General features: G+C 39.6%; 1 protein-coding gene across 46 annotated transcripts in view; it reads left to right on the forward strand.

Moving 5' to 3' along the window:
* FOXP2 (forkhead box P2) overlaps positions 1-1,607 on the forward strand; it is a 599,458-nt gene extending 597,851 nt beyond the window's left edge. For 37 of the 46 annotated variants that reach the window (XM_074036634.1, XM_074036633.1, XM_074036639.1 and 34 more), the window contains one exon: positions 1-548. This exon is cut by the window's left edge and continues 2,377 nt beyond it. The gene's annotated coding sequence lies outside the window, so the exon portion shown is untranslated. The other 9 variants (XM_065542486.2, XM_045388538.3, XM_045388540.3 and 6 more) reach the window with 2 other exon arrangements.
* Positions 1,608-23,313: the final 21,706 nt, after the last annotated feature.

The following is a 23,313-nucleotide window of genomic DNA, read 5'->3' on the forward strand; positions in this document are numbered from 1 at the left end:
GGGTCTTTTCAGGTGCATGTTCAAAAGGCTATGATGGACTGGAAGTAACTGTGAGAGTTGTACCATCAGGAGGGTGGCCTAAGACTACAATGCTAAAGTATGCATACCTCAGTTAGAAAACTTTTGAAAGGAAGTCTCAGCCACAGAATGCATATACCTGTAGAGTTTTGCATGGGTTTTATATGAATACAATTTTAAAAAATAGCTGCTTGCACATTATACCAGAAAAACCTCCAAAACTGCAATTGCTTTGAAAATAGATTTTAGGTTTTTTGGAGTTTTCTGAAATGCTTGGTCTGTATTTTGATAATTGTGCATATTATGTAAAAATGTTGGTGGACCCATAAATGACCAGACTTTTTCTAAGAAAAATGTTGCTTTAATGCATTTCATGAATTTTTACTCTTATATCATTGCTTGCTAGTAATAGCAAATCTGCTTTTCTGCATCTGCTTTGCGTAGCTATTGTAAGGCTTTGAACTAATGTATGTATTTATTGCTTGAACTTCTGTGCATACCTTATAAAGCATAATGTCTGACAATTTAAATGGCTCATGTATTCTTGCTTCTATCATAAGCTGATTATGGGGACTATGATCTTTTGTATACAGCAAATTTTAAACTGTAGCACAAACATCTGTTTATGTATTGGTGGAATATACCTGTTTTATTTATCTTTTTTGAGGTAAACTAATTTTTGATACTTTTCATTACTGTGTACTATGTTCATACTTTGAATTCTCTGACGTTAGAAGTCATGGTTGAGAATTGTAACAGCTGTTATTCGTTCTGTATTCATGGCTTTCACTGCTGAATAAAATAAAGGACCAAACCTAGGATTTGAAAGAAAACTGTCTACCTCTAACACCAGGGAGTTATCAGATTTTATTTTACATAGTTTTAGTCTACAAAGACACAATTGCTTAAACCTAGTGGGCTTAAGGCTTATATTCTATGTGGTTGGATTCGTGGCACAGTTGTACTATTTGAAAATCAATTAAAATTTTATGTGAATGTTACAAGTATTTGGTAGAATTACCACTAACTGGGTTTTCTTTAGATAACTCAGATATGGAGAAAATGTCATCAGCATTCTGTGTCTACAGCTGCTTAACTTCATAAGAATGCATTTCTTTGTGATTAGGGAATCGAAGAATAGTCAGCTAGGAATAGAGCTACAGAAGTACACTTAAATAAACCATCCTGGACTTTAATGTCCCTGGGCAGATTCAGTCGCAAAATCCAATACAGTATTTTGTAAAGTTTTCAAGTTGGACATTTACATTTTTGAGAATTTTGAGACTTCATCTTACACATGCCAGTATTAACACACATTTGGACAATAGCTTTATTAAGTCTATAAAGCTATTGAAAGGAACATGGCTTACCCTTGTTATTTCACTAGTTCAGGTTGCAATGAAAGGTTTTTTTTTGTCCATGAACACTTGGCATATCTTAGCAAAAAAGAAGGATGTACATTTTACTATAGAATTAATGTATGAACAGTGTGTCACTGCTGTTGGATGTAAAAATGTATATGAAACCATTTCATTCACTTGATTACATTTCTGAAGTATAAATAAAAAAATCTAATTCTTTTTGACCCATTTATAACCACTAGGATTTTATTCTTTCGGAGAGACCATTCTTCCATGCCAGAGCCAAGTCATAAATTTGTGTACACATGTCCCACAATTTGTTTAAAATTATTTTCTTAGGGATTGGGGATTCATAAACCAGACCATACTCAAATGTAGTCAATAAAGATGGAGGCTGCTTGTCAAATGCATTCCATTAAAAACTGTCTTCAGGTTCCAAATTGCTTCCCCACACACTCATCTCATGTTTTCGTGTTTTTATTCTGATACAATTTGACATTATAAATTCTGACCATTAAAAAATGCCAGGGGAAAACATGATTACTCTTTTTAACTTTATGACTTTCTTGCTTTATCGTCTTTTTTTGTTTTGCCTCTAAATGTCAGTCACACCCACAGCATCCAGCCATGGTTTAGAGGAATATGTCGGAGATAGGTAAGTAGCTTCCAAGGAAATGCTTTTTAGGATATTAGGGATCTGTTCCAGACCCACAATTTGATGTGAAATAAACAGGCAAGATAGGGCCCCTGCATTGGAAAATTTCGCTTACTTTAACCTAACTTCTAAATCTCCTCACAATCAAAAGTAAAAGGAAAATGAATCTGTTGAGAATTTTTTTTTTATGCGTAACTTAATATTTTCTGTCATCCTACTGAAAGGGTACCTTGACTAAAGGACTTTCCACAGGATTAAAAAATGTTTTGAAAAAGAAGTACGGACGTGAGATTAATGTCCTTGAACATTACATTTTTTCCTCTATCAATTGTTGAAAGTAAATGATTACCAATGTATCCTGTCCAGTGTATTTTGTTAACTTACTAAAGGCTATATAACAAGATGTGAATCCAGTCTGAGCATTTTCTATAATATAAGGAGAACAATTTACAGATTAGGAATAACAAGAAATGAGTAAAACTGATTTGGCAGATGTTTTGTACTTAAACCTAAATTCAAACTCTTGTGATCCCGTAGTGTAAAACACTTGTTACCCAGATATTTTCTGTTGTTGAATCAATGGAGGATTCAGGTGCTTTGTAAAAACTTGATCATTAATTCCTTCTGAATTTTAAAAATAAAAACACAAAAAAGATGTCATCTTAAAATCTAACTAAGCAGAGAAGAAATACAGATGGCAAGTCACACTTTAAGCACACTTGAAGTATTTTCTTTAACAAAAGTAATGAAAGCTAAGCATCCAACTCCCTACTGTTTCAAATATTTTATAGAAGGATATTAAGACAAATCCTAATGTTCAAATGCTGGTGAAGGAAAAGAACATAAACTCTATCTTTTCCCTTTTTTTTTTGTTTTTGTTTGTTTGTTTTTTAAACTGCATGGAAAACTGTAAACACCAAGGCACAAGATAACTATAAGAATATGTGTAACTTGAGAAAATAAGATGTGACTTTGCCCACAATTTGATATATTGTTCCCTTTACCCTCCATATGTTCAGTCGCCATCAGCACCCTCTAAGTGAAACTGTGTGACACCTGAATAAATGGAAAGACCAGCCATAGTAAAGGAAAAAAAAAAAACCCAACAACAACAAACAAACAAAACAAAGAGTTTATAATTTTCTGGGAAATTTGCACCTTACAGGTGATGGCCATATTGTTTAAGCCAATATATACACATGGGCACTCACACACACATATGCTCCAGGAAGAAAACAAAATCAGAACCTTAAGCTCCAGATATACATTATCGGTTTCACACTCTGTTGTGAAGGTTCACTTAAAAATCTTGGAATAAATATCAGCCAATCTCTTTTCTAAAGCTGAAGCTGATCTTATCCCCTAACTTCATGGGTTTTTAGTTTCCAGCACTCCTCTAGAAAATTAAAATATCCGTATTATAAAAATTATCCCTCCTTTCATATTTGAGGATCATTGGGATCAAAGGTTTGACAGTGAATATTCACATCCAGAGGACACAATGAACTGAAAGAAAAAATGAAAAGAATTATTAAATAAAATGTTCCTGTTATGACTAGACATGTATTTTTTCAACTCTTCATGTCACAATGATAGCACTGAAGAGGTCATCAATTTGAAAGTGGACTAGCTATGTGATTCCCTTCTCAGTCACTCGTAGATCCTCCTTGTGTTCAACAGCAATTTGCTATTGCCCTGTGGAAATTGTGTAGAACCACTTGCAGGTTCCCATTATAACATCCAGGGATGCTGACATGAGGCAAAGCCCCTAAGCCACCATTCTCTTCCTCCCTGTGGAGGCAGCGGACAGCCCTGGCGTCATGAGAAATGATGTAGGAAGAACACCTGACGTGGCCTCCCCGCTTTCCTTTAAGTATACTGATAGGATGCTATAGAAAATGCAACATTTTAAAATTACCAGTCCTCTTTTCTCAAATGTGCTGGGGGGAGGGAAGAATCTCACGAGAAGTCTCAGGGAAAAGTCATAAAACTTTAAAGACACACTTCTAATATAAAGTTATTTTGATCATAAATTCACACATCTTCCATAAGCCAAAAAATTAAGCTTTTCAGAGAACAAAAGCTAAGGAAAATCTGGGTGAGCATCAAGAGAGCCCTTGGAGTTGAACTGTGCACCAGTATTTACATGTTTTATTTAATGCCCTTCACCAAAGAAAGGAGCTCCTATAGAGTTAATCCACAAGAAACCAAGTCAACCCAGCCTCAATAGGGTTGAGGCTCAATATTTCACCGACAAATATTAAACCTAGATGTTGAAAGTCTTACAATAATATCAAATGCTTGCTAGCAATGCCATGCATTTGCTTATAGTTTTGGACTCTCTGATAATAGAAATCAGTTAATTTCAAAGTTAATTTTTAAAAAAGATTGCAAATAATAAAACATGAATTTTAAAATCATTTTACAGATACCACTGTTTTCCCAATAACCACAAAATAGTATGTGAGCTGCCTACAATAATCCAACATTTTTTGGTTGTCTCCAGTCTGAGACACCTAGTTCTCAAGTATATTCTCCTTATTTACCACTGTGGAAAGTTTGTTTAATACTCATTGTGATGCATAACCAGATAGTTGTGTTATTTGACAATATTTATTTCACCAATACATATCCCATCATTTTAGAAATAGTCTCCACCACAAAATGGAAATATCTTATTAATTTTGTCCTCTGCATAAATTTAAAACTGTTATTATTGGATAATGAGCATGTCAATAGTTGTCATTTTGCTAAAGGAATAGTCTTGAGTATTAGTATCCTAAAATTTTAGAAAGGGGGGGATTTTGACACTAAAATTGTTATTTCTAGCTTTTAGAAAAAATCACTGGGTCATTTGAAAAGTACATATGATACATAAAATTTGAGAGACAGTCACCTTGAGATCAGGCATCCAACGAGGTCTCAAGCACTTTGGCAGAATTTAAGTGACTTATGAAGGCTTATTGCCAAAGTATCTAATCAAAATCAGAGGGAAAAAGTTTTCATGTTGTGTGCCAAAGAACTCCAAAGTTATGGCTTGAACAGAAGAATTCATTTTTCATAGCTTAGGTGTCAGAAGCAATTACATTTAAGCCCATTAGGAGGTTAATAGGTAGCAACTTTTTGTTTAGAGATCACTGTAATTATATGCAAAAGGTAGACTATAAATCAGTAAGTTTTGCGTTCTCATTGAGTCACAAAATGCATCCCCTCACTTGCCTTTTGACTTTTAGGAAGATACTAACAGTATTGAATAATTCAATATGTTCATGACTGAGCCCTTTTTCGTGTGAGGGGCTTCCTGTTACAGCTCAACAGAAAGAGAGTGGTGATGGGAGACTAACAAACTAGATTGTGTTAGTCACACAAGGTCTAAGAAAAGTAAAATTGAATGTAGGCTCTGTATCTGAACTGTGAAACTGGTTTCATGTCATTTGCCAACTCTAACATGGATGCATAATGTCTGCCTGGGGTGCCTGGCACATAATAGAGGCTGAGTAAATACCTGATGATGGGTTCTGAGGTCATACCCTCACTATACAATAAAAATGTGCCATCATCTACTCGTGACTTCTGCCACGGGGACAGGAAAGGGAGTAAGACAGGAGGTCCACTGACTTTCCAATCCATTTTTGTTTTTTTGATGGCAATGAGAACAGAGGGTTATCAGTGGATAGGGTCTATGAGCTGGGAATAATTTCAGATTGGCATATTAGGCACTAAAAGAACGTATGTGGAAAGTGTAATCAGTGGACATTTTCCATTTGGTGAATTTCTGTTACACATAAAAACCTAAATGTTATTACACTTGATAGGTACTCAGGGACTATCTAAAAGTACTTCATTCTTAGGGAGCTGAGACACCTGCTAAGTTGCATCCAGGAGGTTCTTTCAGGGAAAACTGAAGTTTGACCTCTTTGAGTTATAAGACAGATTCCTTATTCGCTAATTTCTAGCCAAGCCTTTGGATCACTGTGCGATCTCTTTTTGCCATATAAAAGTGAATTTTGGGAGAAAGCTATGTCTTTCTTAAAATCTTTAGTGTAAATAGTTCCAGTTCAAACAGTTTTCCCTTCTCTAGCACTAAATGAAGAGACCTGGGGTGAGAACCCCTGAAACCCTCCCTTATTGAAGAGTCTCAGTTGGAATCTGGCTGTGTTTATCTAACCATGTTTCTTAGATCCTGCTTGGATGGAGAGGTAGATGACATGAATAATTGTTCAAGCAGTAACTTCTGGATACAATCCCTGCTACTCAAACTCCCAGAATCCTGGTTCCTGAAACCCTCATTCTTGTGCACGTGAGGCCCGTGGCATAGCTCACAGCATCCCACATCCAGCCATGCCAATCCCTCCTCAGCAGTGCAGCCTCCCCTACTCTCCCTGTGGTGCCTGCTGCTACCCATGCAGCCACAGCTGGGATCCCCACTGCCTGCTGATGCCACCCCTCCATCACCACTGGAGTCTCTGGGAAGACTGCCACCATGGGGCCACCCCTTCTGACAAGATCCTGCCCCACCTCTGCTACCCATGTTTCTTCCTGGAATAGAAGAGTCTGCTTCCTGCCATTGTGTTAAATTGCATTTTGACAAAGACACTTTGTGGCCAACAGTTGCAAGACAAAACTGATGTTACCCATTTTGTCATAAAGATAAAGCTCACTGTCCCTCTCATTGGACTTACTCTTTCAGGTTATCACAGCCTCAAACCTTCTCTGATGCTTAAGAGCTTGGCTTCCGTTCTCTTCAAGGCTGGGCTGGATCTAAAGATAACTTGATTAGTTCTAGGTAGAGGAAACACCCTTAGCTGGTAATAACCTTTGAAAAACTACTATGACACCAAGATGCTATCTCTATCTCTTTCTCAACTTAAAAGGGGTGAAAGTGCTTTTCTTATTTAGCATCATGTTTCAGATGTTGAGTGACAGTCCTTCCACCTTCTCCCTTCACCATTATTATCACCACCCTCTTGTCAAATGTCTCAGTCATATAAGTCAGCCAATGTCTCGCCTGTGCCTATTATTAGGCCCTGAGGAACACAGATTCCTCTCCAACAAGAAACCAATACTGACAAGTACGTCCGAGCCCAACCGACAGAAGCAGCTCACTTTAAGTCTCTTTCTGTACTGTTTTATGGCAAATGTGTATAAGAGGAATTTCTGACTATGCATCACAATTGTCTTGAGAGTGGATGCTAATGTCCCCCTCAGACTTCCTTGCCACTTTTCTTGCTTTTCACCATTCCTCCATGGAGCCATGGTCTCCTCAGGCTGGTTAGGCAGTGTTAGGTTAGGTCAAGGGTTGGCAAGGATTTGTTTCCTTGAAACATATTGGATTAGGAGTTTGATTCCAACACGTAGCTGTCCAAACATGTAGTTGGTATATTCAGGAATTAAACTTCAGGAGTTAATATTAGAAGACGTCTTGGCCAGGCGCAGTGGTTCACACCTGTAATCCCAGCACTTTGGGAGGCTGAGGCAGGTGGATCACCTGAGGGTAGGAGCTTGAGACCAGGCTGGCCAACATGGTGAAACTCTGACCTACTAAAAATATAACAACAACAACAAAATTAGCTGGGCAAGGTGGTGGGTGCCTGTAATCCCAACTACCTGGGAGGCTGAGGCAGGAAAATTGCTTGACCCTAGGTGGCGGAGGTTGCAGTGAGCTGAGATCGTGCCACTGCACTCCAGCCTGGGTGACAGAGTGAGACTCTGTCTCAAAAAAAGAAAAAGAAAAAAGAAGACCTCTTAAAATTCTTCATCTCCGTAGCTGGGATTACATTTCTAATGTTCATTATAGGGTTTAGAACTGTGGAATGAGAGTCTGCTCCAAGAATCAGGAATTGTGTAGGACCTAAAGAGAAACAGTCACAAAATCCTAAACAACAAAACAAGCAAATGTAGCAGGGGAACTTAAAGGAAGTTTCAGGCCTACAGGGTAGGTAGCAAACTGCCATAAAATTTCTCCTATTGCCAGTTTTTGAAAAACGCATACTGGGTAGAAAAAAATTGGTCTCATCCAAGTTAACATGTCTTATTCTAAAAATGGTATATAATTGAATCAAGGAAGCAAGTCTAGTACATGGGTGTGGAAGGCATTGAACTAGGTCTCTGGAGACTTAGCTTCTACTGTGATTCTTTCACTGATTCAGTGGGTTGCCTTGAACAGATTATTCCGTGTCACAGTTTGCTCATTTCTGTAGAAAAAATAGTGTTTCAACAGATGTCCTTGAAGGTCCCTTTCAGCTTCAACATCATCTGATTCACTTCTTAAAAATCTAAACCTGATAGCTAAATTCTGTAATCATGATCTAAGAAATTATTTTTTTTTTCAAAAGGTAAAAAGAAAGCAAATGTGTGCAGCTTTTGAGAGCTAATCAATATCTAACTTCAATAAATAATGAGTTATTTGTTCTGATTGAGAGAAGCTGAGCTGGAATGAGGAGACTGGATGGTTTAGAATCACAAATCTTGGTTTCTGAGCTATTTCACCACTAATTGGCTATGCAGCTATGGGTCATAGTAACTGGCTGTGCCTCTTTGCATTGAAAGTGCTGTGTGTGAGAGAAAGAACTAGATAAAGGAAAGGGGTAGGAAATGAAGGCAGGAGGAGGAAAAATCATGGCACACTGGCCTGGGTAGATTCTGAATCCATCTGTAAAAACCTGAGGACTTCCGAATTCGGTAGTTCAGATTTTTTAACTGAAATGGGGGTTATGAGAGTATCTACTTCACAGTAAGTGAAGTAAACTGACTTACAAATAAAAACTTACAAAGTAAAACTTGACTTACAAATATTCGACAAATATTTATTTGGTGTTGATGACAAACCAGATCCTTTCATAGGCCCTGGCAAGCATAAGAGTGAACAAAGACCAATAGAAAGAAGGGCCTACCCTCAAGGAGCTTGCATCCCAATTAGTATAAAAGGATCATAAGTTCATAAGTACTGGGACAAATTCCTGGCACATAGGAATTGCTCAATAAGTGTTAGCATTATTGTTATTTTTAAATGAAGGAATAAATACATAACCTTTATAAAATGTAGTCATCAGAAACTTCCTTGCATAGAATCCAACTTTTGAATATCAAAAAGTCATTCACTTTCTTCTCCATGGTTCTTTACTTCCTATATTATTTGGTTTGGTCTCATTAAATATACCCAACTCTTGGGTTGTTTGCCAACTGACAGGGTGATACATTTACCAATCATAAAGAAAAAGGATACAAATGGAAATTAGGTTGAAGAAAATGCAGCCCCATTGCTTCCTCTTTTCCATACATGGTCGTGTGGCCCATTGATCTCTGCCTGTGATTATCTTTCATTCTAATTCTGTGGCCTACAGCAACTATGCTTAGCTGGGCTTTCCCTTTTGCTTTTCAGGAGTCCACTTGGGAAGCCAATGGAAAATTCTGGCTCTTTTTTGTCTCCTTAGAACTGCTGCCACAGCAATCCTAACTCTACCGCAAGCAGTGTGGATTCCTCTGGTTGAATGGAGGAAAGGAAAAATGTAACAGCAAACTATAGACCAACATTAACCTTTTAAGACTTTTCTTGCTATACTTCAGTTATCATATCTGTAATTTATTTTAAAGCTCTCCAGTATAGATAACATGGTTTACAATATGTGTGTGTAAATTAATTTTACTAGATCCTAGGTGCCAGATACTATTTTAAGTTTCTTATTTAATAACACTACTCCAAGGATGGCCGGGAAGCTTTGGAAGAGGTTAATCAGGACTCTACTCTCCAGAGGTGGTTTTGACAAACACTTGACATAACATTAGCTAAATCTTCTCCAGAAGGTTTGCTCATTAGCAAAATGAATAGGAAGAGCTTTTATTAATTGAAGGAATAGAATTAAAAATGTGTGATATTGATGCTTTAGAGGAGGATCAAAAAAATGTGTAACTGATTAGAGAAAAAAACGTGCAGATTCTTCTGCCCTTGTAGGAACAAGGCCAGGCCAGCAGTGTAGCATCTTTGGATTGACTCCAACTCCATTTGATCCTCTGTAACACTTACCAGAAGATTATTGTTATGATCTAAATGTTTATGTCACCCTAAAATTCGTATGTTGAAATTCTAATCCCCAAGGTAATGGTATTAGGAAATAGGGCCTTTGGGGAGGTGACTAGGTCATGAAGGTTGAGCCCTCATGAATTAGATTAGTGCCCTTATCAAAGAGGCCCCAGAGAGGTAGCTCACCCTTTCTACCATGTGAGGACACAGCAAGAAAGCACCGTCTGTGAACCAAGAAGCAGCCCCTCATCGGACACTGAATCTGCTGGTGCCTTAATCATGGACTTCCTCATATCCAGAACTGTGGGAAATGAATTTCTGTTGTTTATAAACTACCCAATCCAAGGCATTTTGTTATAACAGCCCCAATGGACTAAGATGAATTTCTGGCCTGATTCTAGTAGATTAACTGATCCTGTCTTCTGAGTAAACCTAATGACTGGCTCTTTTCAGAGTGCCTAAAAGGTAAGAATAATAACATGCCTGATCTTACAAGAACTGGTTAGTAAATATTACTGTATCTAATAATGAATAAAAGTATTTACTTGTGGCAGACTTTGGTGTAAAACTTACTTTCATTATAATACCCATCTTACCAGGGCAGAAAGGTTGTTGGGAAGGAACATGTAGTTTCCCTACCTCAATGACATCTGAATGGCATTTCTGCAAACACCTTGACAATGGTAAAAGGCCATTGATAACATGGTGCTCACAATGGGCAATAACAAAGCATGACCCAAGATGGTCTCATTAAATTTCCTACAGTGACTTCTGGTCTACCTGCACAAATGCTGGGAGCTGCAAATGCAGAATAAGTAATTTAAAAATAAATTTATTACCGTATAATTTTATTATTTATTGTTTAACTTTATTCTTAACATAGGAGGTTTAATTCAGTCTTGGAAACTTTTATTAAGGATCTATTGTGTGATAGATAATTGACTAAAAGCCGGTCATACTAAAAGGAAGACTTCTTGCCCTTGAAAAATTTGGAGTTGTGAGTGACATAGGTACATATATTAATATTCCAACAAAGGTACAGTTATGCACAGAGTGGGTAGGTGGAGTCAGCCAGTAGTATGGGCCTTGTTTGGGCTTCTTGGAGATGACTATTGAGCCAAATCTTAAAGCATGAATAAAAATGACTGATTAGAATAATGGCTTAGATATATTGACCATTTGTATACCCCCCAAGCATATTTAATGGGGACACAGGCTGAGACCAGAGGCTCAGATCTGGTGAAGGGGGGGAGGGGGCATGCAGTAGTCCAGATGCATTTGATGATGACCTCAACTAAGACACAGCTTGGGAGGAAGCAGTGGGGATGGATTAAAATACATTTAGTGAGTAAAATCTATAGGTTTTGATGGTAGAGTGATGGAGGATGAAGAGAAAAAGGGAGAACTTGGGCAGCTCCCTGATTTCTGACTAGGATGGCTATGTTTATAAGATGTAAGCTGAACAAGGATATCCTGAAGAATAGACTCAAGAGCAGATCATTTTGGTCTCTTAGTCTTTCTGAGCTTTATTTAGTTGGGCAACTATCTGCACCAGATAAGAATTTGGACCGGTGCCATGGCTTACTGACTCAATTTCTCTGGCAATAGACATTTCTATCATCACTTCAGGGAAGAAAATATCACAATTTGACATTTAGCACAGAGTCCCAGGTTTCAGTTAGAACTCTGACCTTGGCTTTGCATAATAACCTCTGGCCTCCTCCAGCTCACACCTGCTCCCTGTAGCCCTGCTGCTATGCTGTGAGGACTGTGGCCACCTTCTCCCGCCAAGGTTCTCTGCTTGCCTACCACTCATAGCTGCCTGTGCTGGTCAGCAAGGCCAAAATAGGCGGGGGGAGAGGTTGCTGAAAGGGTGGGGACAGAAAGGCAAGAGGCGCCAGTTCTTATTTGCTTTTGAGGCTTTATTCTGGGCCTAGCTGATAATTAAAGTTGACTAATTCTCTTTTGAGACCTGCCTGTTTGGGCTGCTGTAATCAACTATCATAGGCTGGGTGCCTTATAAACAACAGAAATTCTTTTCTTGCAGTTCTGGTGCCTCAGAAGTCCAAGATCAAGGTACCAGCAGATTTGGTTCTAGGGAATGCCCTCTTCTTAGTTCACAGACAGCTGTCTTTTTGCTATGTTCTTACATGGCAGAAGGGGTGACAGAGGTCTCTGAGGTCTTCTCTTTTATAAGGACACTAATCCTATTCATGAGGTGTCCACCCTTATGACCTAATTACCTCCCAAGGGCCTCATTTCCTAACACCATCACATTGGGAGTTAGGATTTCAACATATGGATTTAGGGGAACACAAACATTTAGTTAATAGAAGGGCTCTTTTGGGGAGTCTTGGGATATCCCCAATTGGACCTTCCTTCTGTAGTTTCTTTACAAACAAAAGAAAAACAAAATACCCCTCTCTAATCAAAGTGGTTACTGGCTGCTCCTTCAACCAAGGCTACATGCGTTCTTTCTCCAGCTTCTTCCTCCATGATCAGGCAGGCCCTCAGCAATTCTACTTTGGCTTTCTTGCTGTTGTGCTGAATCCCTGTTGACCTCAGTAGGCAAATTGCCAGGTTTAAGAGGCTGAAGAAGAGATCCAGAACCAGCAAACAAGACACGGGATTTTATTAGAGACTTACATACAGAGGAGAGAGTCCAGCGGCAGCAGGCTGGGCAGGAAAACCACCTTACATACAGAAATGGTACAATGGTAGGGGCTGGAAAATATATCTGCCTTACATATGGCCCAGTGGCAGCTGGTTGGGCAGAAGAACAACAACCACTTGCAAACAGCATGCAGTTTATCTAGCATATTCACTTAACATCCTTCCCTTAACGACCTCCAGCTGGCAACCTGCATTCAACCCAAAACTCAGGGCTTCAATCCCCCGTATGGCTGATATGGTTTGACTCTCTGTCCCAACCCAAATCTCATCTTGAGTTGTAATCCCTACATGTCAAAGGAGGGACCTGTAATCCCCGTGGCAGTTTCCCCCATGCTGTTTTCGTGATAATGAGTGAGTTCTCAGGAGATCTGATGGTTTTATAAATGGTACTTTTTTCTGCACCCTCACTCACTTCTCTCCTGCCGCCTTGTGAAGAAGGTGCCTGCTTCGCCTTCTGCCATGAGAGAAAGTTTCCTGAGCCACCAGCCATGTGAAACTGTGAGTCAATCAAACCTCTTTCTTTCTTGGATAATATCTTTATATTAATAGCAGTGCGAAAATTGACTGATATAATGACCCTTCCACTGGACGAGCTGAAGCTCAGATTTTCCTCATAGACAATGTATCTCTGGGTTGGCAAACCCCAGACTCTTTTGGTTGGAACATACATTTAGGCATGTCTGGCATACAGGCTCATCCTAAGAGTATGCTTAAGTTATTGCTGTTAGGTGTGTTTACCTTATATTTGCATAGCCCAGATTTGGTGTATGGAAAATATTCTTATATCCATATGTGTCACAGACATTGGTCAGCAGGCTCATCCCACTTTTGCCAGCAAAGCAATGATCTCTGTGTTAGGACGGCTCTCCCAGTAAGGAATCAGGCTTGAGTCCACAGGCAGCATTACCTTTGTGAGTTGTGAGTCTGGCACCAGACCATTTGGTCTCTCACCTTGAGGAAACACATTCAGAAGTTCTTGGCATTGTCCCTGGAAGCTCCCCTATGAGACTTCAGATGAGAAGGCGGGACCTACCCCATTCTTTCAAAATCCCTTTACCAATCTCATGAAGAACTTCAATTTGGACGTTCTGTAGGAGGAGCACACTGAAGATATTAACTATAACAGAGATTCCTAAGGGAGGTGCCAGTTGTGGAAGGAAATAAAAGAGAGCCCATGCAAGAACCCAGCTCAATCAGTGGTTACCCCCGCTTTATGTACCAGTAGCTAGTGGAATCCCAGAGCCCCTTGTCACAGGACATACCAGCTTTTCACTTCAAAGCTCTTTGTCTCAGTGACCCATCAGACCTCTCACCCTTACCTGTACACATGGTCTGGTGTGGGAAAAAATAAATAAATAAGGGGTCTTCAGCAGTCTTCTGGCTTTGCCACAAGTCAATTCCTCAGAGGGTCTGAATCTCACTGGATGACTGCGCCCTCTGTGGTTGAGTCAGCCTTTATTTCCAAATTTCCCCGGTTTTGCCCCACCTTCTGGTTGCTCTGATATCTGCAATAAGCCCTGTCGGTTTTCATTTTTGCCCATGGCTTTTCCCACTCTGCCTCTGTTTATGGGGTTGAGGTCATGCCTCTGCTTTCCCTAAGAATGATTTTCTAGGCTTAATATTGCCCTTTGGTCTCACAGTCTATGTCTATACCTGGATTATCAATCACCAGTGTGTCACCTACCAACCTCTGTTGTACCCCGGGCTTTCAGTCCAGGTCATCCAGGTAAAATTCAAACCGCTGCTGCCCAATTCCTGGTTATGCATGTTATTATCCTTACTCAAAAGGGAGAATTGGATGTGATAAGGCCAACCTAAAGGGGTAGCCACAGTGTCTTGCATTGGAAATAAGAGATAAATCTGTATGAGCACTTGCTCTGTTGATTTCTGTGTTCCGAATAGTATAGGCGAACCCCAGCAGAATAAAAACACTATAGAGCTTAAGAACTGCATGTTCATTTTAATTACCAATAATTGACTCAACTGGGAAGAATTTCAGAGAAAGTAAAACTCCAAGCTCATTGGATGTGTTGTTCATTTGCAAACTGTGACAGTGCATGTTAAAGATTATATTATTATTTTCACTGACTACTCCGAACTTCAAAGTCATGCAGATGTAGAAAGTGCCAGAATGTTCTCCAGGTTGTGCAAGGCAACATCATGTTATCAGCTCTCGATAAGGTAAAACATACACTTAAATGCTGAACACTCAAGGAATTAAGAATACAAAAGAATACAACTGCCTTCAATATTAAACCTCCATTGTAATGGAAAGCTGCTTAAAGTCTCCTTGACAGAGTTGACAAATATACTTTGCAAAACTTACTTTCAGTACTCACCTCAACTCTTAATTCTTATTGAGATTCTCTCTACGCTGAAGCACTATCTTAGGCAAGTCCTCGTATGCGTTTTATTTGATGCTCTTAATTGTCCTGGGATATAAGAGATCTCCCCATTTATCAGTGGAAGTAAGTGAGAGTTGGAAAGGGCTACAGTGACATCACAGAATTAGTAAGCAAAGGAGCTAGAATTCAAATTCAGATCTTACTGCTTGCACACGAAGTGTCAGTTTGGTTTTGCACATGGAGACATTTTAATGAAGGAATGATAATGAATTCTCAGTTGAACTTGAAATTCTGAAGTGCTAAAGTTACCAGAATTACAGAAACATTATGTGCAATATCTGCAGGAAGTAACTGCAAAAACGTGTTTTCAGAGGTCTACAATTCCATATTTTTATGACAAATATGGCTGTTTTAAAATTTGCCTATTTCTTTTTGGTCTGCCTAATTTCCCAGACTATTTGAGGCAACAGTTTGAGTGTTGTTTTTTAGCCCCTAATGAAACAACTTGTAGTCGTTTTGAAATTAATTAGCACATAATGTAATAGATGGGGAAATCTTAGTGGAGGCTGTGATAGGATTATTGAAAACCAAAATATTCAGTCTGTGGTTTACAGTTACAGTTACTGTGCTCTTTTGGAGAAGAGTCTCATCTCATGAAACCTCAGGTGAGTCAGACATTAAGCCAATATCTGCCAAACGCCTACTTGAATAGGTATTTCTTTTTAAAAAAATTTAATTTAATTTTTTTGAGACGGAGTTATACTCTTGTTGCCCAGGCTCGAGTGCAATGGCGTGATTTTGGATCACTGCAACCTCTGCCCTCTGGATCAAGCGATTCTCCTGCCTCAGCTTCCTGAGTAACTGGGACTACAGGCGCCCGCCACTACACCCAGCTAATTTTTTTTGTACTTTTAGTAGAGATGGGGTTTCACCATGTTGACCAGGCTGGTCTCAATCTCCTGACCTCAGGTGATCCACTCGCCTTGGCCTCCCAAAGTGCTGGGATTACAGGTGTGAGCCACTGTGCCCAGCCTGAAGAGAATTTCTTGAAGTCAGGAGCCATATGCCTTAGTCATTCTCAATTCTCAGCTTACACTGTGCCCCATACAGAGAGGTGCTCAGTAAAATTATTAACATTTAAATGATGTGGTTTAATGCAAGCAAGTAGGCCTTTTCATCAGAAATTTTTCTATTACTAAAACTACTTTTATTATCCTTTATGTTTCTTTTTCTCTTTGTTTTCTACTTTGTGTGGTGCTTGCAGGTATAACAAATCTTGGATCAGTTAGTCAGCCAGCTTGATTGAAAAATGTTTTAAAAGAAAAGTTAAAAAGCTACACAAAACATATCGAAAACCATTTCCATACCAATTTCTTCCCTCTGTTAGTTCAGTTGTAAGAAATGGAGAGCAAAAGCATTACCAACCAAGGCTTTTAGCAGAAACATAATTGCTTACACATCCAAATACATCAGCCAAGTTTGCAACACATGATTAAGCAGCCAATTGTGTTGAAAATGTGCTTGCTCATTCAGAGGAGACCACGCCCCAGGGCTCACCCACTAGCTCCTCTCCAGTCCTGAAGTTCAGTTAGCGCCGCCCATTCCCATTAGCCACTTGTTGAAAACATAGAGGGCCACCAGGTGGTAAGAATCTTTTGGATGCAAATCAAAGAGGCAATGTCTCCAACAAATCCCACCTTAGACCAGGAAGGTCTCTCTTTCTAGCCTGCCTTCTTCTGTCTAGTAGTTTCATACTGTAAAGGGATACTGATAAAGAATAGCCATGTGCCAGAAACTGTGCACACCTATTATCTTTAAAAACATATGAGAGCAATGCATCAAAACCTAATTTTTGTAGTCGACATGAGCTGTCACTCAATTTAAAAGAAAAGCAGGGTCCCATTGTATGTATGACCTCAGGTATATTTGCCCATTTTCACCTCTCTACCCAAAGTTAATTTAGTTTTTAATTCTTGGGTGAATGTATTGGTGATTTGGAAAAACACTTTCCATGTTCTGGAATTCTTTTCTAATTCTAGCACTGGTTTTTGAATGACCTTGAATGCAGCGAAGCATATCAGAGTAAAGCAGGACCATCTTTTTTTTTCTTTTTTTCTTTTTTTCCCCTGGCATTCAGAGAGAAATATCTTTCAACAGCTGGCCTTTAGGTATTCAGAAAACACGACATGACAGGTGACTGCCCATCCTTTTGCCGTTTTTTTGGTTAAATTGTCTTCAGCTACATGACCGATCACTTAACAAGTCTTTCATTAAGATCAACCCAGTAGTGTTGGGATTGACAATGTGCTGGAAAGATGTTCTCCTAATAATTGCTAAGTGTTGTTCTCATCCCCAACAGGGTACCACATAAAATGCAGGAGATGAACTAGGATGCTAGCTAGCTAGCCAGGCAGAAACAGTAGCACGTCTTCAACTTAAGCAAGGAATTCCATTTTCTTTTTCCCAAGTGTTTGTTGATTTCCTGGTGATCATGACTCAAGACAAAGCCTAATGCAAAAACTTTACATTTCCATGTCAAGTGGATTGTTGGGTTCTGAATTAGTTTCCTATTTCTGCTGTAACAAATTACCTCCAACCTAATGGCTTAACACAACACAAATTTATCATCTGACACTTGTTCATCGCATGTCTCAGTGGACTAAAATCAAGGTGTCACAGGGCTGCATATCTTTCTGGAGGCTCTAAGGGAGATTCTGTTTCTTTGCCCATTCCAGCTTCCAGAGGTTTCCTATAGTTCTTGGCTTGTGGTCTTTTCCCTGCATCTTCACAGCCAGCAACAGCAGGCTGAGTTCTTCTCACAACACACACTCTCACCTCTCCTCCTTCCTCTACTTTGAAGGACCCTTGTGATTATATTGCACCCACAAGAATAATCCATAATATTCTTCCTCATTTAGGTTGAACTGAGTAGCAAACTTCATTCCATCTGCATCGTTAATTTCCTTTGCCATGTAGCCTAACGTATTCACAGATTCCTGGGATTAGAATGTGGACGTCTTTGAGAGAAGGGCATTATTTTGCCTTACCACAGACTCACTTTTACTTTGACTGATTTATTTTTGTTCAATGATCATTTCCAAAAGCTACCTGGGGACAGTAAACAGGAAAACATATCTTCCAGCCACGTCTATTCTTTGATCTTTGCTCTTACCAACAGCTTTAAATGACTGCTTGTAACAGGCGGATTTTAAGATTCAACGATCTTTGGTTCCATATTGTCTGTATTCTAACTTCAGTGAGCCCCTTCCCTCCCCACCTGCCTTTGTGTGGGCAGTGCGGTTCTGCTCTCAGTAACGAGCCCCTCTGCCACAGAGCAGACCTTTTGAAGAGTACCTACTTTTCATCATACCAAAGTATGAGCTCACACACGTTCCCACTTGCCTTTGTTCCCTCCAGGCTTCCATACCTCATGAGTTGCCTCTTTGCTTTCAGGGGGAATCAACGTAGCAGACCTCAACAGCATTCTGTTTCAGGGGTTGAGGGAGAGGCAGCAGAAAGGGGATTTAGGTTATATGCAATGACCACCTCTTTCCTGGGTTTGCCCTCACAGCAGCTGGAGGGCTTGGAGGTGCCAAGCTCTCTGATTTAGAACTACACAGGTCTGAAGGCTGAGCATTTTCTATGAAGGGCCTTCATCTTTGGAATTCCCTCTCCAAGCCTATTGACCTAGATGGCCTGAAGTAAATTCTATCTCACTAGTAAAGTGGATTTCAGAGTTAATATGGCCAAGCTGATTTGGATTATTTATTTTCAATGTCAGCCACAGTTATGGAACTCTCAGATGTGTGCAGGAATTGAGTGCATCTTTAGAAATCTCAGGAACAAATAGCTCTGCCTGAGACAGGAGAGGGTTTGGCTATAATCTTCTTTTTGTATTGCCTGTGTCTTACTCTAATCCTGAATACTGAGCCTGCACTTTGTGGCTATTTATTCTATGTTGTTGTTGGGCTTTTTTTGTTTTTGTTTTTGTTTTTTTTGTACGCTAACCTACCTGATCTGTTGCTGTGTTTAATTACTTATTATGTCTCTCTAGCTATCTTGATGGCAAATGACCTACAGAAATAAATGTAAATAAAGTGCATGACATTCCTGCATATTGAGTCAGCTGCACTAGCCTGGGTGGGTGGAGGGGGGAAATGGAGTAAGGCGAACGTGAAGGAAGTTATTAGCTCTCCAGCAGGGGCGAAGAGAAAAGCCAGTTCTGTCAAAAGTGAATGTTGAAACAAAAGAAAATAACCCTGTCCCAAATGCTCTGGGCTGAATCAGCCTTCCTGGGGTCTTATTCTGGTTCAGAGATAGCTCTGTCCTTGAAGTACTCTCTGTTGAGTGACACTAGTCCATGGTATCAAGTAGTGTTTAAAATACCTAGATTAAAAGCCTTCTGCATTTAATGTCTCAGCTCCAACAGGTATATAAACCAAAATGAACTTGCAAATTTCATTGAAGCTTTATCCTCTAGCCCAGGTTAGTCCCTAATGTCACAATTTCCACATTCCTGACAAAGAATCTTTTACTCTAACCAAGTTCCCGTTCACAGTTGGCATCTGCCCCATCCAGCGGGGGAAGGTGACTTTAGTGGTGTCCTCGCTCTTGCAGAGGTACAGGTTAACATCCTCCTTGGGCAATGAGGGGACTAATATTCTGTTCTTTGTTCAAAGCTCTGAAGGATCAATGTATGAGATGTGCTATTCGAATTGATGCTATTCCTGTCCTGAAAGCATTAACTCCACTTCCCTTCCCAGTGGAAGAGGTGAGAGGATGTGACTTTTGGCTCAGCATTGCCCAAGTAAATAATTTTCATCAAATTTCAGCCATAAATGCATTGATGTTTCCACTAAGATAAATAGATAACAGAACTTCTTAGAGATTTGTGCTAATTCAAAGTGGGCTGTGGATTTCAAAGACATTCAGTAGTGCTGCTGTTTTTATAGAGCCAATGAACGTTTGACTAAAGGTAGCTAATGTGTTCCTAAGCCCAGCCACTATCTCACAGGAAGCTCACTCCTGGTCAAACTAGTCTTGGAAATGTCCCAGCAAACGTTGCATCTCTTGCAGAATTTCTGCACCTAAAGGATGGAACATTAATACACCCTGTGATCCCTACCTACAATGCTGCATTGATAAAATTGCCTCCTTAGGGTTTTGACATAGGAAATGGAAGTATTAGTGTGAGTGTACAGCTAAGCATCTCTCTATTGAGCCTCTCCGTCAGACAATGGGGGGCCTAAGAGCATAGTGCCGGGTGATATGATCAGCGATGGCTGAAATCAGAAGCAACTTCAAGTTTGACTGATCAAACTGAATTAGTTGGCTCAAGATCCAGCAGCTAGTAGAAAGTCCTCCTCTTGGTGAACGGTTGTTTTCTTCAGACAGAAAAAGAATGATGCTGTTAGCAGCTATTCTCAAAGCTATCTGGGCCTCAACATTGAGCCTCATGGGGTAGTCAGTTCACTCTACCTCTGTAAAGCATTTTAACCTCTCCAGAGTCCTAATGCACTGAACAGTCTATGATTGATCTGTTTTGTAGGACAGCCTGACCCACTAGCCCCAGCGCCATCTGCCCAGGACAGTCTGACCCTCTCCCATGACTATGTTTATTTTGGTCCCTTCAGGTTTATTTTCTGTTCTTCAAATGACCCAATCACATCTGTGGCTCACCAAGCTCAACAAGGCTGAACTGACATTCTGTAGAGCAGATGTTAAAAATTTTCTTTTTTTTTTTTTTTTGAGACGGAGTCTTGCTCTGTCACCCAGGCTGGAGTGCGGTGGCATGATGCTGGCTCACTGCAACCTCTGCCTCCTGGGTTCAAGCCATTCTCCTGGCTCAGCTGCCCCAGTAGCTGGGATTACAGGCGTGCATCACCATGCCCAGCTAATTTTTGTATTTTTAGTAGAGACAGGGTTTCACCATGTTGGCCAGAAAAATTCTTATATGTTAAGTATCAAAAGACTTAATGAAGCAGCCTGGTATAACTGTTAGCTTTGTCCTTGCAACTACAAAAACAATCCCCAGCATTCATCTGCGTATCTTGCTTGCAACTTCCATTACTCCTATCTAATTCATTTCTATAATCATTGCATCTCATATAAAGAGAGTTGTTTCTGTGTTCAAATCATGTTATAGGGCCATGACAAATCCAGAGTGTTGGTTTAAATCCATTAACCCTGCTGAGTCTGTATTTTCTGCTTTGTCAGGTTCTGCCATACCTTCACATGATCATTTCTGTTAAAAGAAATTATGATCTTTAACTTTTGTATGTATCTGGATTCCCCTTTCATTTGAATCATGTCGTGATTCAAAATCTTCTCTCATTTTTTTAAGCTTCCTTTGCTTTAACGAGGTTTCAACAACTGAGTGGTAATTCCTACTGTGGTCTCTGTTTCAGAACAGATACTGTAGTATCTGTTTCAGAACTGGAATAATTTTCTCTAATTTTTATTCTCTTTGTGTAGTTTTGCATTCTGGTATATTTTATTGTATTTTATTGTATTCTTTTATTGTAATTAGATCGGGCTAAAGGCTAGACATTTTCTCCTCCACAATTTTTGGACCCTTGCATCTTTGTCAAGTTATCATTGAGAATGTAGTCGCAGGAAGACACTTTTGTCCTTACCTTTCCATCTTGAATTTCTATTTATAAGTCACTTATCTCTCCACGCAGTTCTGCTGACCAAGTTATACTTGATTTAATTGCCCTTCTTACATTGAAATTAGCTGCAACTCCCCCAGATTCTCACTCACCTTTCAACTCCTCAAGGCTCTATTCTTGTAGTATGATTATGTAGTTGTTCAAATGAAATGAATAAGAAATAAATCAGGTCATTTAGGTTGCGTCTACACAAATAAACACTGAGGTGGGGATTAAACCACAGGAGCAAGTTTTGAGCCATGGATTTCAATTTGAAAATGGATACCATCTCTTTCCTCAGGGATCCTGATGGGGGAGGCAAAAATCACATGATTTCCACACTTGATCTCAGCCAAAAGGATGAGAAGCAATTAACATTGCATAATTTCTGAGTGTTTTTCGTGGCATCAGATTCAGACCTACCTGCCCCGTTTTGGCATCTTTGATCTTTTCAGTGTTTTTAGGTGATGATTCTTTAGGTAGTGGGGTGAAATATTCAGACTGAAGGGTACTCCTAAACTTGGAATGCTTAGAACTGACCTACAAGTCAATCATCTCCATCATCACAAATGTACTACTCTTAGCAGTGGACTGATTTTTAATTTTTTTTTGTTAATACATAATTACTTTGTTATCTGGCAGCCTACCCTCAGAGTAGAGATCTTGGCTCAACTTAAGAAAACCATTTAGCTAACATAACTCTGATATTAATAGTTATTAGGAGTCCCCAAATTAGGAAGGGAGTGTCCTGGGGAGGAGTTTCTCTGGCCATCTGGGTGTGTTTCTTCTCGGCACCCAGGTTCAGAGTCTATGATGTCAGCAGTGTCCATGTCCCATTGGATTCCCTGGAACCAAGGGGTCTACCCCAAGGAGGGGACGAAGCCTTACGTTTAATCCTTCTCTGTCCCCCAAACACCTTGAATTACACTAAAGAAGTTCTCAGAATAATAAATTTATAAACACACTAAAATGGAGTATTGAGCCCAATGGGAGAGCGGAATGGAAACAGCAGCTAACTAAAAATGTGTTTCCGGAAAGGGTCATAATGATGGATAAACCAGAATGGAGAGAGCCATACAGAGACGAGGGCAGAAAAAGCAAAAGCCATTTTTATAGGAGAGTTTCCTAAAATTGTCAGATAAGGACAGGATGGGAAGAAGGGGGAGAAACCAAGAGAATGGACTCAAGACTGAATTACAGAATGTCTGCAAAGGCACTCAGTGCCCACACTCATCTCTAAGCCTCCTTCTACCACAGCTCTGTTGGCCTCCAGGATGCAACTATACTGATCTCATAACTTTAAAAAAAATTTCAGCGTTGCTCCCAGATATATCTTTATTTTTCCAAATTAATATTTGTATGCTATACTAATGCATTATCTATATTATAAAGCATAAAATAGAAATTCAGGATGAGAAAAATTCCAAATAGAAAGTCTAATACAGGCCTCTCTCAATTAGCATTAGAATCCATTTCTGAAAAATTACATGTTCCACATGAAAATACTAATCATGAGCATATTCTCCTCGTTTAACTGAGAATAATTATAACGTGTCGACTCAAAACTCCTAACCAGTTTCCTGAAAGTAAC

This window comes from Macaca fascicularis, chromosome 3 (genome assembly GCF_037993035.2).
Source record: "Macaca fascicularis isolate 582-1 chromosome 3, T2T-MFA8v1.1".
In the NCBI taxonomy this organism is placed as follows: Eukaryota; Metazoa; Chordata; class Mammalia; order Primates; family Cercopithecidae; genus Macaca; species Macaca fascicularis.